This window comes from Dendropsophus ebraccatus, chromosome 2, assembly GCF_027789765.1.
Source record: "Dendropsophus ebraccatus isolate aDenEbr1 chromosome 2, aDenEbr1.pat, whole genome shotgun sequence".
Classification (NCBI taxonomy): domain Eukaryota; kingdom Metazoa; phylum Chordata; class Amphibia; order Anura; family Hylidae; genus Dendropsophus; species Dendropsophus ebraccatus.
The window spans coordinates 68,352,266-68,364,508 of record NC_091455.1 but is presented as its reverse complement, the minus strand read 5'-3'; the positions used below and the strand labels follow the sequence as shown (position 1 = coordinate 68,364,508).

General features: G+C 39.0%; 1 long non-coding RNA gene across 1 annotated transcript; it reads right to left on the bottom strand.

The window, feature by feature from the left end:
• Positions 1–1,046: 1,046 nt before the first annotated feature.
• Positions 1,047–11,956, bottom strand: LOC138784500 (uncharacterized). Its single transcript, XR_011361864.1, has 3 exons — positions 11,873–11,956; positions 7,191–7,293; positions 1,047–1,312 (listed from the first exon to the last, which is right to left on the bottom strand). It is a non-coding gene; the product is annotated as an uncharacterized lncRNA (long non-coding RNA).
• Between the last annotated feature and the right edge of the window lie 287 nt (positions 11,957–12,243).

The window sequence follows — 12,243 nt, the reverse complement described above, 5'->3', positions numbered from 1 at the left end:
CGGGAGGGAGATAGAAGACAGGAAATCCCTGATATGATTGGGAGTGGCCTCCAATTTAGAGCTATATAGATTGGAATAATAAGAATAAAAGACTTGTAAGATTTCAGGGGTAGAGGTCACCAGGACTCCCTCATTATTCTGTATGTGGGTGAGGAAGGTCGAACTTTTTTGAGCACTCGTAATAACAGATAAGAGATGCCCAGTACGCTCACCTTCTACAAAAAACATGTGCTTAGCAAAGTTTCTCTTATGGGCAGCAGATTCAAGGTCAAAATCTGTAAGTACCTGTTGGGCCTCTTTAAGTCTAGCTGAGGTAACAGCAGAATTACCTGCAATGTGATTCTCCTCCACCTGTAAAAAGGAGTCCTGGAGAGCCGACCGTAGACGGCCTCTTGCTCGCTTAGATCGGGTAATTGATTGTATAAAATAACCTCTTAAATACGCCTTCATGGCATCCCACTCAATCTGCGGAGTGGCAGTACCAGCATTATGATTAAAGAATTCTTCCACTGCCATTTGAATACCAGGCGTCTCGAGAATAGAAAGCCAATGCGGATTCAATAATAGTTACAATTTAACCTATTTGTGAGCAAAACTGAGAGCAGAACCTCCACAAAGATAAACTGTGTGGCCATCTGTGTTCTAGACCGAAACCTACAGTATTTTACAAATACTCTTGCAAAATACTGAGCCATATACTGCCATGTGCATATTGCCTCAATGAAAGTAGCATTAGGCTCAATGATTATTTGAAAGCATTGGTCCTTTTATAAGTGATCTCTAAATAGACGCGAGATGAAGTGCTGTGGAAAATGAACTATGGCACTTAAAGTAATACATCTCATGAATTTTCACACTGCTTAAGTTATTACATTACTTTTTTATAACATGTCTAATTTGCTACAAGTCATTTTTCAAGTCCTTCTGAGCAGGAAGAGACGGAAATCTTGTTATTATCTGTCCAGTAATGAAATGGTAAATAAATTGGATCATTGAAATTTTCATGAGCCGCTAACCTATGAACTTTTTTCTAGTGAAAAGGTTGATTATTCTATTCGGAGGCATGCATCAAAAACCTTAATTAACACATTGGCACCAGCTGAATGGTTTATTGAGCATCCTTCCACTTCAAGAAGCAAAACCACAATAACAGCATCCAGTACAAAAATAATTCTTCCCCATGCTAAGTGGATGTGATGAACATTCTGGATTGTCTCCTGAGAGGATTTCTTAAAAATGAATGCCTTGGATGTACTTTGGAGCAAAATCATTGATCTCCTACTCCTTTTCACTTCATTACATTATTGTTTACCTAAAAAAAAGAAACAAATGAATTGCAGAGTATATTTATTATTGCCTTTATAGCAGTTTATAAGTGACAAGTTAAACTTTAATTCAACTTTAGACATGAGGACATTTTGGTTAACCAACACTCAGTACAATGTAAAAGGCTGGCTTTACACTGCCTTAAAGGGGTTGTCCAGCGAAAATCTTTTTCTTTCAAATCAACTGATATCAGAAAGTCAAATAGATTTGTAATTTACTTCTATTAAAAAAATCTCAAGTCTTCCCGTACTTATTAGCTACTGTATGTCATGCAGGAAATGTTTTATTTTCAGTCTGACACGGTGCTCTCTGCTGACATCTCTGGCTGAGACAGGAACTCTGTTTCGGTTTTCTATGAATCCCCATAGAAAACCTCCCCTGCTCTGGACTGTTCCTGTCTTAGAAAGAGATGTCAGCAGAGAGCACCGTGTCAGACTGAAAATAAAACATTTCCTGCATGACATACAGTAACTAATAGGTATGGGAAGACTTGAGATTTTTTTTAATAGAAGTAAATTACAAATCTATATAACTTTCTGACACCAGTTGATTTGAAAGAAAAAGATTTTCACTGGACAACCCCTGTAAAATCTCAGAAAAACGCCAATAAAAAGAATTTCAGTGCAGGTTTAGGATAGTCTTTTTTTTGCAGGGGGGGGGGGGGGGGCATTTTTCTTTCCTTTCTGGAGATTTTGAGGTTCTGTTGCAGTTTTTCCAAAATGCAGCATGCTGAAGGTGTGTCGTTTGTTCAGCAAACTGTGATGTTTTTTCTTCCAAGTATCTTCATAATCAATTAAGATAATATTCTTATACAGAGTTAGGCTGGGTTCACACTACGTATATTTCAGTTAGTATTGTGGTCCTCATATTGCAACAAAAACCAGGAGTGGATTAAAACACAGAAAGGCTCTGTTCACACAATGTTGAAATTGAGTGGATGACCACCATATAACAGTAAATAACTGCCATTATTTCAATATAACAGCCGTTGTTTTAAAATAACAGCAAATATTTGCCATTAAATGGCGGCCATCCACTCAATTTCAACATTGTGTGAACAGAGCCTTTCTGTGTTTTTAATCCACTCCTGGTTTTGATTGCAATATGAGGACCACAATACTGACTGAAATATACGTAGTGTGAACCCAGCCTGAGGCTATGTTCCCACATGGTACTTTTTTTTTGTAAATCAGTATTTACTATAAAGAACCAGCATAATATAAAAACAGAGTAAAACACTGTATCGTGCAACATAGTACATAATGATCAGAAAATCTCAACCATACCGACATTAAATCCGAAAACAAAGCAATAATAGAGAGAACAATAAAGAATTGTGGTTATTGCACAATAACAATACACATTGGTAATAATATCCATATTATAAATCACTAACCGGCAATAATGGGGTATAACAAGGGACAAAACAGACACAAAAGGAAAGAGGGGGAAAAAAGGGGGGAATATAGAGCAGAGAAGAAAGAAAAGAAAGAAAGAAAAGAAAGAAAGAAAAAAAGAAAGAAAGAAAGAAAGAAAGAAAGAAAGAAAGAAAGAAAGAAAGAAAGAAAGAGAAAAAAGAAAAGAAAAGAGGGCTTTAGATTCATTAGGTTTAATAATATAAGATAGGCAATACTATTGCCAATGTTGTGAAACCCAAGTCAGAACATTGCCCGAGTCACTAAACACATCCCACCAGTACCACGTTTTATTGAATATGGTTTTGTCTTTATCTGAGTGAGCCGCTAGCCCTTCCATTCCCCGTATCATAAGAAGACAATCCAGGAAGTCTCCTGAAGAGGGAGGGGTAGTGGATTTCCATTTACGTGGAATCGCTTGCCTAGCTGCATGCAGGAAATGACAGAGAGGACCTTTATGGAAGGTGTTCATAAAATCCACAGGGTGAAGACAATAGGGTTAGACCCATTGAGGGGCTGATATTCTCTGAACTTACTATATTATACACAGCAAAGACAGGGGCCCTAAAACTCGAGCTCTCTGGGCAAGACCACCATATATGTTCAAGATTCCCTTTTCCAGTACCACACTTTCAACATACAGGGTGTACAGAAGGAAACAATTTATGGAGCCTCTCTGGGTAGTAATACCAATGAGACAAGATCTTAAAGTTTTTTTCCTGTGTGTAACTGGATAGAGAAGATTTGTGGCTAAAAATAGACTAAAAAAAAGAATAAAAATTGAGTTCCACACCCTCTCCGAAAGTTGTTTTCCAAGTCCTCTCTCCCATTTGGCAACATATGCTGGAATATAATCTTTGTCTTGTTTAAAAATAGTCCATATAGTAAAGACACGGCATGTCCTGGATGATAAGGCACAACACATAATCGCTCAAAGTCAGTCAACTCATCCATGACACCCCAGCTGTCTTTAACAGTGAGGAAAAGATCTTGAAGCTGGTCATATGCCAACCACTCAGTAGGCTGCAATACTGCGGCTTCAATTAAATCCACAAATGGGCGGACTCCATTACTTGTGCACAGATGACGGAACTGCAGTTCAGAAAATATTTCTTCCAAGCGTCTTGGGCAATTTGCTAAGTCTGGGGGGGATACCACTATACTTAAGTAGGGGTTAGAGGGTCTGAGCGGGACCAAAGCCTGAGAGTCTTAACCACGTTATCGCTGAAAGATAATAAAACCCTAATAAGAGCAGATAAATTACCTAAAGCAGGTCTAGTCCCTTGTTCCTTCCAAAGAAGAGTAATCGGTGGGTGTATAGACAAATCTTCCAATAAAAGTACCCCCTGTTTAGTATCTTTAGAGTGAATAAGGTCAAGAAGACAAGAACCTAACCATGCTTGATGATACACCCTAAAATCAGGCACTCCTGTTCCACCTTTTACTTTTGGTCTGGCTAAAAATCTGTTTGGAAGGTAGGCCCTTTTATTACCCCAGATGATTTTATTCAATGAGGATTTCAGTTTTCTTATGGAGGGTTCTACAAGGACCATGGGTATGACCATGAGTCCGGAAATAATAAAGTACTCTCGGCAAAATGTCCATCTTGATTGCCACTAAACGGCCAAACATGGGAGGTTAATGTGCTGCCTTCCCTCCAAGTCTTTCTCAAGGGTCTTAAAGGAAAACTCCCATGGGACCCAAAAAAACCACAGACACACACAGACACCATACTCACCATCCCTCCGGTGACAATCGCCACTCGATTCACCCGCTGTCCGCCTTTCCGTCACCTCCATCCGCGGTCCAGCGATGTCTCTCACTTCCGGGTCCATGGGAGAGAAAAGGCAATCAGGGCTGAGCAAGCTGGAAGCCATGTGATGCGCTCCAGCCAATGAAAAGGCTGCTGGTGGGCATGTGCACCAGCAGCCTTTTCTCTCCCATTCACTTTCTATGAAGAAGCCGAGTAGGAAGAAGACCCGGACCGCCCCCCGGCTCTGACGTCGTCGTCACAAGATGGCGCCCGGGAGGGGGGGGGGTCCGAAAGTGGGGGAAGGGAGCCAGACCGGTTATTTAACCACATTACACAGTTATATAACTTTGTAATGTGTGTTAAATAAGCCAAAATTTTGTGAGAGTTGTCCTTTAAGTAATGGAGCGAAGTTTGTCACATATAGAGAGCTCATGTCTGGGGTTAGGTGGACCCCTAAATATTTGAGCTAAGAAAACTGCCATTTAAAGGGAAAATTTGATCCCAAATGGGACACGACAGGGCCAGAAAGAGAAACATTTTGAATTTCAGATTTTGTTATATTAATTCTAAAGTTACTAACCTCTCCATAGAGTTTTATTTCAGATTTATTTCCATTTGAGATCGGAAAGGGGTCAGAGAACATGCCATTAACCCTAACCCGTGCAGATGGTCCTTTATAAAGGGCCAGCATGCCACCCCGCATCGCGGGTTCTAAGCCCATATAATGTAACACGGACTCCAAAAACCCCCAGTGCACCCTGTCAAACGCTTTTTCAGCACCAAGTGATAGGATGCACAAAGGGGCCCCTGCCACCCTGGCTCTTTTCATGAGGGTTAAAGTTCTAATGGTATTGTCCTGTGCATCTCTCTGCTTCATGAAACCCACTTGATCTTTTTCTATAATAAAGTGAAGATGCTGACTCAATCTGGAGGCCAGAATCTTAGAATAAAACACGACATTCAGATTAATTAAAGAAATCGGTCTATAGTTCACAGATCTCAGGAGACTTCTCAAGCTTGGGGATCACTGAAATATGGGCTAAAAGAACCGACGGGGGGAAAGAGCCTCCTTGCCATATCTCATTAAAAGCAGAGAGAAGCAAGGGAGTAAGTTCTCCCTCAAGAAGCTTATAAAACCGTGCGGTATAACCATCCGGTCCAGGACATTTGCCATTCTTTGCTTCTTTTATAACCATGGCTAGTTCTATGGGGGTTATGTCGTCATCTAAAGATTCCTTTGTCTCTAAGGGAAGGCGGGGAACAGGATGCCAAGACATTTAGGGCCCTATTCCATGGGACGATTATCGTTCGCATAATCATTAACGATAAACGATCCAAACTACCGCTATTGCGAAAGACCTGAAATTGTTCACCCATTTACATGGAACGATAATCGTTACTTATGATCGTTCTTGCGGTCATCTTGTCGTCGCTATTGCGTTCGTCGCTATTGCGTTCGTCACTACTGTGAACGACCGAACTAAGTCATAAAAAGGATGTTCCCCATTCATAAAAAAGAAAGTTCTAGAGCTGGAGAGGGTACAAAGACGGGCAACTAAACTAATAACGGGAATGGAGCATCTTAGTTATGAGGAGAGATTAAAAGAATTACATTTGTTTAGTCTGAAGAAGAGACGTTTAAGGGGAGATATGATTAACTTATTTAAATATATAAATGGCCCCTACAAGAAATATGAGGAAAAGATGTTCCAGGTAAAACCCCCTCAATGGACAAGGGGGCACTGCCTCCGCCTCGAGAAAAAAAGGTTCAATCTCCGAAGGCGACAAGCCTTCTTTACCATGAGAACTGTGAATCTGTGGAACAGTCTACCACAGGATCTGGTCACAGCAAAAACAGTAGAGGGCTTCAAAACCGGTCTAGACAAGTTCTTAAACCAAAATAATATAAATGCATATGTATAGAACCTATCACCCCTCCCCCTTCCCTGTATCCATCCCCTCCTTGGTTGAACTCGATGGACATGTGTCTTTTTTTCAACCGTATTAACTATGTAACTATGTAACTATATATATTCAATGCAAACGATTTGCGAACAAGCAACGATAAAAATTGTCCAGGTCTTATTAAACGAACAACGATTTCTCGTTCGGTCGTTAACTGCTATTCAACCAAACGATTATCGCTTAGATTCAAATGACTTAACGATAATCTGAAAGATAATCGTCCCGTGGAATAGGGCCCTTAGTTCTGGATCGTAGTTTGCACTTCCTCTGGTGACAAGTGAGCCAACTTACCCTGTAAGGAGTATAATGAGGTGTAATCATCTCTGAACAATGGCAAGATATCTTTGGTAGCGTAGGCCTTGCCACAATTAGGACGTGCAATGGAGGATATAAATGCATTATGTTATCTAGGATGTAAAGCTCTAGACAGCAATCGACTACTTTCGTCTTCAAATTCATAGAACAGAGCTTGGAGCGTAGCTCTTAAACATGTGGAGCGATGGTCTAGAACCTTTAAAAGTTGCATAAGTCTCGGAAACGAGGGACCGTTTATGGCTCACCTCTAAAGCAGCAATACGGTCCACCATCTATCAATTTTGCGTTTTGCCAATCGGGAGAGAGAGGACTTACCGGAGGAAGAATCTAGCCTCGGATCGAAGACTAAGTTGAGGTCACCTTCTAAAATAATGGGGAGAGATTTAGCAAGTTATACCTATTTACCTACGACCGACCTAGTGAACGTGTCTTGACCCTGGTTGGGAATAAACACAGTAGCCAAGATATATTGACGGTCTTGCCAGGAAATCCGGAGAAATAAAAATCTTCCATCTTCATCTACAAGAGAAGAGAGGATAGTAGGATTAAAACATCTATGAAATGCAATAGAGACGCTCTTGGACTTCCCCAGTGGATTAGTATGGTCCCACATAGTACATTTAATGGCAAATAATTGCTGTTATTTTAAAACAACAGCCAATGTTTTTAAATAACAGCAAATTTGCCATTATATTACATCCATCTACTTAATTTCAACAGTGTGAGTACATAGCCTTTCTGTGTTTTCAATCCACTCCTGGTTTTGGTTGCAAAATACTGACCAAAATACTGAGCAAAAACACTGTGTGGGAACATAGTCATTCTGTGAGTATACAGTACTACACTTCCGGGTCAAGTGTGTGTGTGTGGGGGGGACATTGTGAAGGGGGCTATTCACATAAATAACACACATTACAATGTTGTAGAACTTTGCAATGTGTGTTATTTAGTGAACAAAAAGTTTACACCGCACTACCCCTTTAACTAGTTTCTTAAGTTTAGTTTGATATTTTAGCAAGTAGAACATTAAGAGAAATGTGTGTTGCCGAGGAAAGTGCAAATCAATTATGCTAAATTTGGAAATCAAAAGTATTTTTTTTCATCTCCTATAATCTACTCTTACTGGCCCTTTGATATTGCTGCGATTCATTTTGAATATTTTCATATACAGAAACTGGTTCCAGTTCACTAAATACACTTCTAGGAATAATGAGAACATTTTAGTCAAAAAATAAAATAAAAAAATAAATTTTCTTAAATGAAGTCCTAAATTGGGAACTACATAGACCACCGAAGTCTCCATGTTTGGTGGATTAAAGAGAAGGTCATTACTCTAATTTTACAGAATAATTATTAGGGCTCCTAGCAGACCACTTTGCTGTTCCTTTTTTTTTATTTTTTTATTTTTTAGCAAATTATCTATGATTTGCTAATAACACCAAATTCTACAGATGGAAAAAGTGATGGATTATAAACATATAAGAAAAGGTGTGCTCTGTTTGTATTGTGTTAAAGTTTCTGTTTCTAAAGAAATTTGTGATGGCCAAGATTTGTTACAGGAAAGACAAAAGTCATGTGCTGACAGACCCCATTAACTTATACAGCCTGTTGGGCTTTATCATATTGTATTTGTATGAATTGCAAAATTTTCCATCAAATATGACAGAAACCTTATGCACAGGTGTCAAACTTGCGGCCCTCCAGCTGTTGCAAAACTACAATTCCCATCATGGCAGGACAATCAAAGCTAAAGTAGGGCCATGAGTGTGACACTGCCATTTTAATGCTAGGTTCTGTGCAATATAAATGGATCGCTAATATTGGTGATATCATTGATATTGTTATATTAACCCTTTAAGGCCCTGTGGTGTTTTTTGGGCCTGGATCTCTAGAACAATTTTTTACATTTTACAATATTGCATCTTAGGTGGAATTAAAGGGAAGGTTTGGGAAGACTGGGTAATTCATCCATTCCACTGAAAATGTTGAGAAAAAGTACATGATATAACTGTGAATTTAAGCCCATCGTTTCAGGGTATTTCCTCCAGGAGTACTGAGTCAGGTGCTGACTAGTTGCAGAAAGGCCTATTGTGGTGGGACCAAAAGGGTGAAGTTTCTTCTTGAGGACAGCATCACAAAAACATCGCCTTACCCAGCCACGCTATTGTTTCCTCCTGCTCCGCGCGCACACCAGCTCTTAGCAAATTAAAGGGACAGTAAGCCCCTAATTGTTGCTGCACCCAAAACATTCCCCTATGAATCCCTGCACCTCCCTGACCCCTCTGTTGGAGCCTCTGTATGCTTCCTAGTGTGTGGCCCTAGCTCACCTGTGATTCCTGCCCGTGGTTTCTGTCCATGGTTCCTACCCATGGTTCCTGCCCATGACTGCAGTCCTAGTTCCAGCCCTGAGTCCTGCTGTGTTCCTGACAGCCTACCTGTCTATGTGTCTCCAACTGCCCCTTGCCCATGGCCGCTAGCAAGCCAAGCCAGGAATAGCGACCTGGGGGTCGCCTGCCACAGCATGTCCATCCCACCTTGCGGTGGGCACTGGTGTAGACCAGCAGCCCCTTCGACTCCACTCCCTGGTGCGGCTTACACCATCACTAGAGGTGGTTCAGCGGATCCACAACTCCTGTCGTTACAGTATCCCGATATCCAGTTGTGTTAGATTAAGTTATATCGACATTTTAAAAATATATTACTGTTTACGGATTCATGTGCCTTATTAAGTACAATATAAGATCTCACTTACCCAAAAGAAGTTAAAAGAACAAAATTTCTTACAAGTAAGAAATTTAAAATATATAATGCAATAAAGATTAGACTAGATAGATTGAGATATAGATATATATATATATATATATATATATATATATATATATATATTATATATATATTACATGATATATATTAAATAATATCACATTTATTAAGAAGTATATGCAAAGTAGGATTAGGTCTTTTTTGTAGGATGTTATGTATTTGAAATGCATATCTGATGTTTTTACATCTAAATTAGCAGTGACCCAAGCAATATACTGGTGACAATTCACTAATACATAATTAATTCTACTTAGTAAGAAAATTGCTGTTCTTCTTGTCCTCCTACGAGGCCTAAAGGCACTAAAAGTCATTTGTAAGCAGCTGAAAGATTTAAATGAGACAAGCAGATGTTTCCTTCTGGGCACCCAAACCTGTGTTCCTACCAGGAAATAATGATATTTTCTGCTTGTTACATTGACATTTATAGGGTTATTTCCAAGAAGCTTATTGGTTTAAAGAAAAGGAACTTCATTGAACTGCATGGCGAAGTGATAACTAATTTAAAACAATGAGGTAACCTGTCACAAAAAATGTTTTGGATTTTAAGGGTATGTTCACACTTACCGGATCCGCAGCTGATTTTCTGCTGCGGATCCGCAGCAGATCCGCAGCAAATTTCATTTAAATACCTGAACACAGCATCAAATCTGCACCATCAAATCTGCTGCGGATCTGCTGCGGATACTGTAAGTGTGAACGCACCCTAAAAGTAAAAAAACAATATACACATCTTTTATCAATATTTCAATACTGACGAATCTTATTATAATTTCAGAAATTGCAGAGCTTGTCTGCTCTTTACCTCTTTCTCATAAACTACTAGAGCATGTTCATAGAGTATGGGCTTATTCTCACATTCCGCTCTGTCACTACAGTGCCGCAGAAATTCAAAGAGTTTTCCTGCTCCCGGTTTGATATTGATACTTTATTCTGGGTGGGTAAAAGTCCATTACAGGGCTTCTCCGTTTATAGGGGATGTGTGAATAAGCAACCTGAATTGGATGAATGGATGTCTTTTTTCAGCCTTATAAACCCTATAAGTTGCTTGCCTTCCAATACTGACCAATAGGAAGCATTGTATTGGATGTGATTTCATTATCACATGAGGTATTTTTACCAATAAGGTCCCAGTAAAATGTTCAATTCATAGAAATTAGCAAACAAAATCTTAAAGGACAGTATAAAATCCAGCCACAACTAACAGCTAACCATTCATAAAAAGTAATCGATAAAAATCTTAGTGCAATGTGTCCCAATTGAAAGATAAATAAGGAAAAATAGGCAGCACATCTATGCCTCTGTTCACACTACAGGTTGCCCGCTGTATGTGACCTAAGTACAGACAAAAAAAAAAATAGAAAGTGCAACAGAAACCTACAGGTTCAAGTGCTTACAATATATATTCGCCCTGGTTTACACACAATAACAACCTGCTGTATAGATATTAAAAAATTAGGATCTTAGCAAACTATTTGATCAGAGTGTACCATGTCACCACGTTAAGGTGTCCTCAGAGACATGGTCCCTACTCTACATTGGTCCTATCAATTGGATACTAGACCCACATTTCTTATTGATTTTGAGGCAACAGTACCACATGACAGAATTTATGTTACATCCTCAAATGACAAACATGTTACAAAAATGGGGGAAGGGTCAATTATTTAACTAATAAATGTAATCAGTGCATCTATCAATGCAAAAGCGCTTCAAAATGTGGCAGCTGAAAATATAAGGGAAAAATAAAAATGACAAAAATTTATATGAAAACACAAACAAAATATTTCTAGAAATCACATTTAATTTCCTATCTACATTGGTGTAATATACCCGAAATGTATGGTACTACACCATGAAAAATCCACAGACAATAGGGGCACTGCGGCACATTTCTTTACCAACCATAATCATAGAAAAGTTTCAGCAGCTGTTTACACTGTATAACATAATGTCTTGTAGAACAAATAGAAACTTCTATATCCTAAAATTGGATACAAATGAGTCATCTGAAAATAATTTATGAGTTTCATTGAACACTTGTGCTATAAAAGTAGTATATTTTACTGTGCCAGGTCACACAAAAAGAAATGTTGCAACATTTCACTCCTACAAGACCGCTATGGCAAAAGTGATTTACGAACCAATGTGAATCACAGGAGACAGAGCTGTGTCGCATTCACATTACAGCAACCCTAGCTCTGGTTTGTTTAATAGTGCAGTCAACTGCCGCCCACATAACAAAGACACATAAATAGACTATTAGAAATGCACTCACCATTGTATACCGACACTTGTAATGACTGCCCCAGTATAACGAAAGAATAATCACTGTACAGAAAGCTAGTCCCTTGAAGTAAGGTCAGAGTCCAGAGATTGTGCATGAAATAGAAATCAAGGCTTTGCAGTCAGAGAAGAAGGTGAAAGAGACATAAAGTGTGTGTGCTGAACTACGGTATGTAGGTCTATATTTAATGATGAGGTGGAAATATTCGATTACCTTGCCCGTAAAGCAGGTCTCCAGATAAGCAACTTATTTCTATCATTACTGTTCCCATCTATACAAAAAGCATTTTTTTTTAGAAATTTTATTGAAATTTTTAGCACCTTAACAAAGATAAATACAAAGTACAAGAATACATACAATAC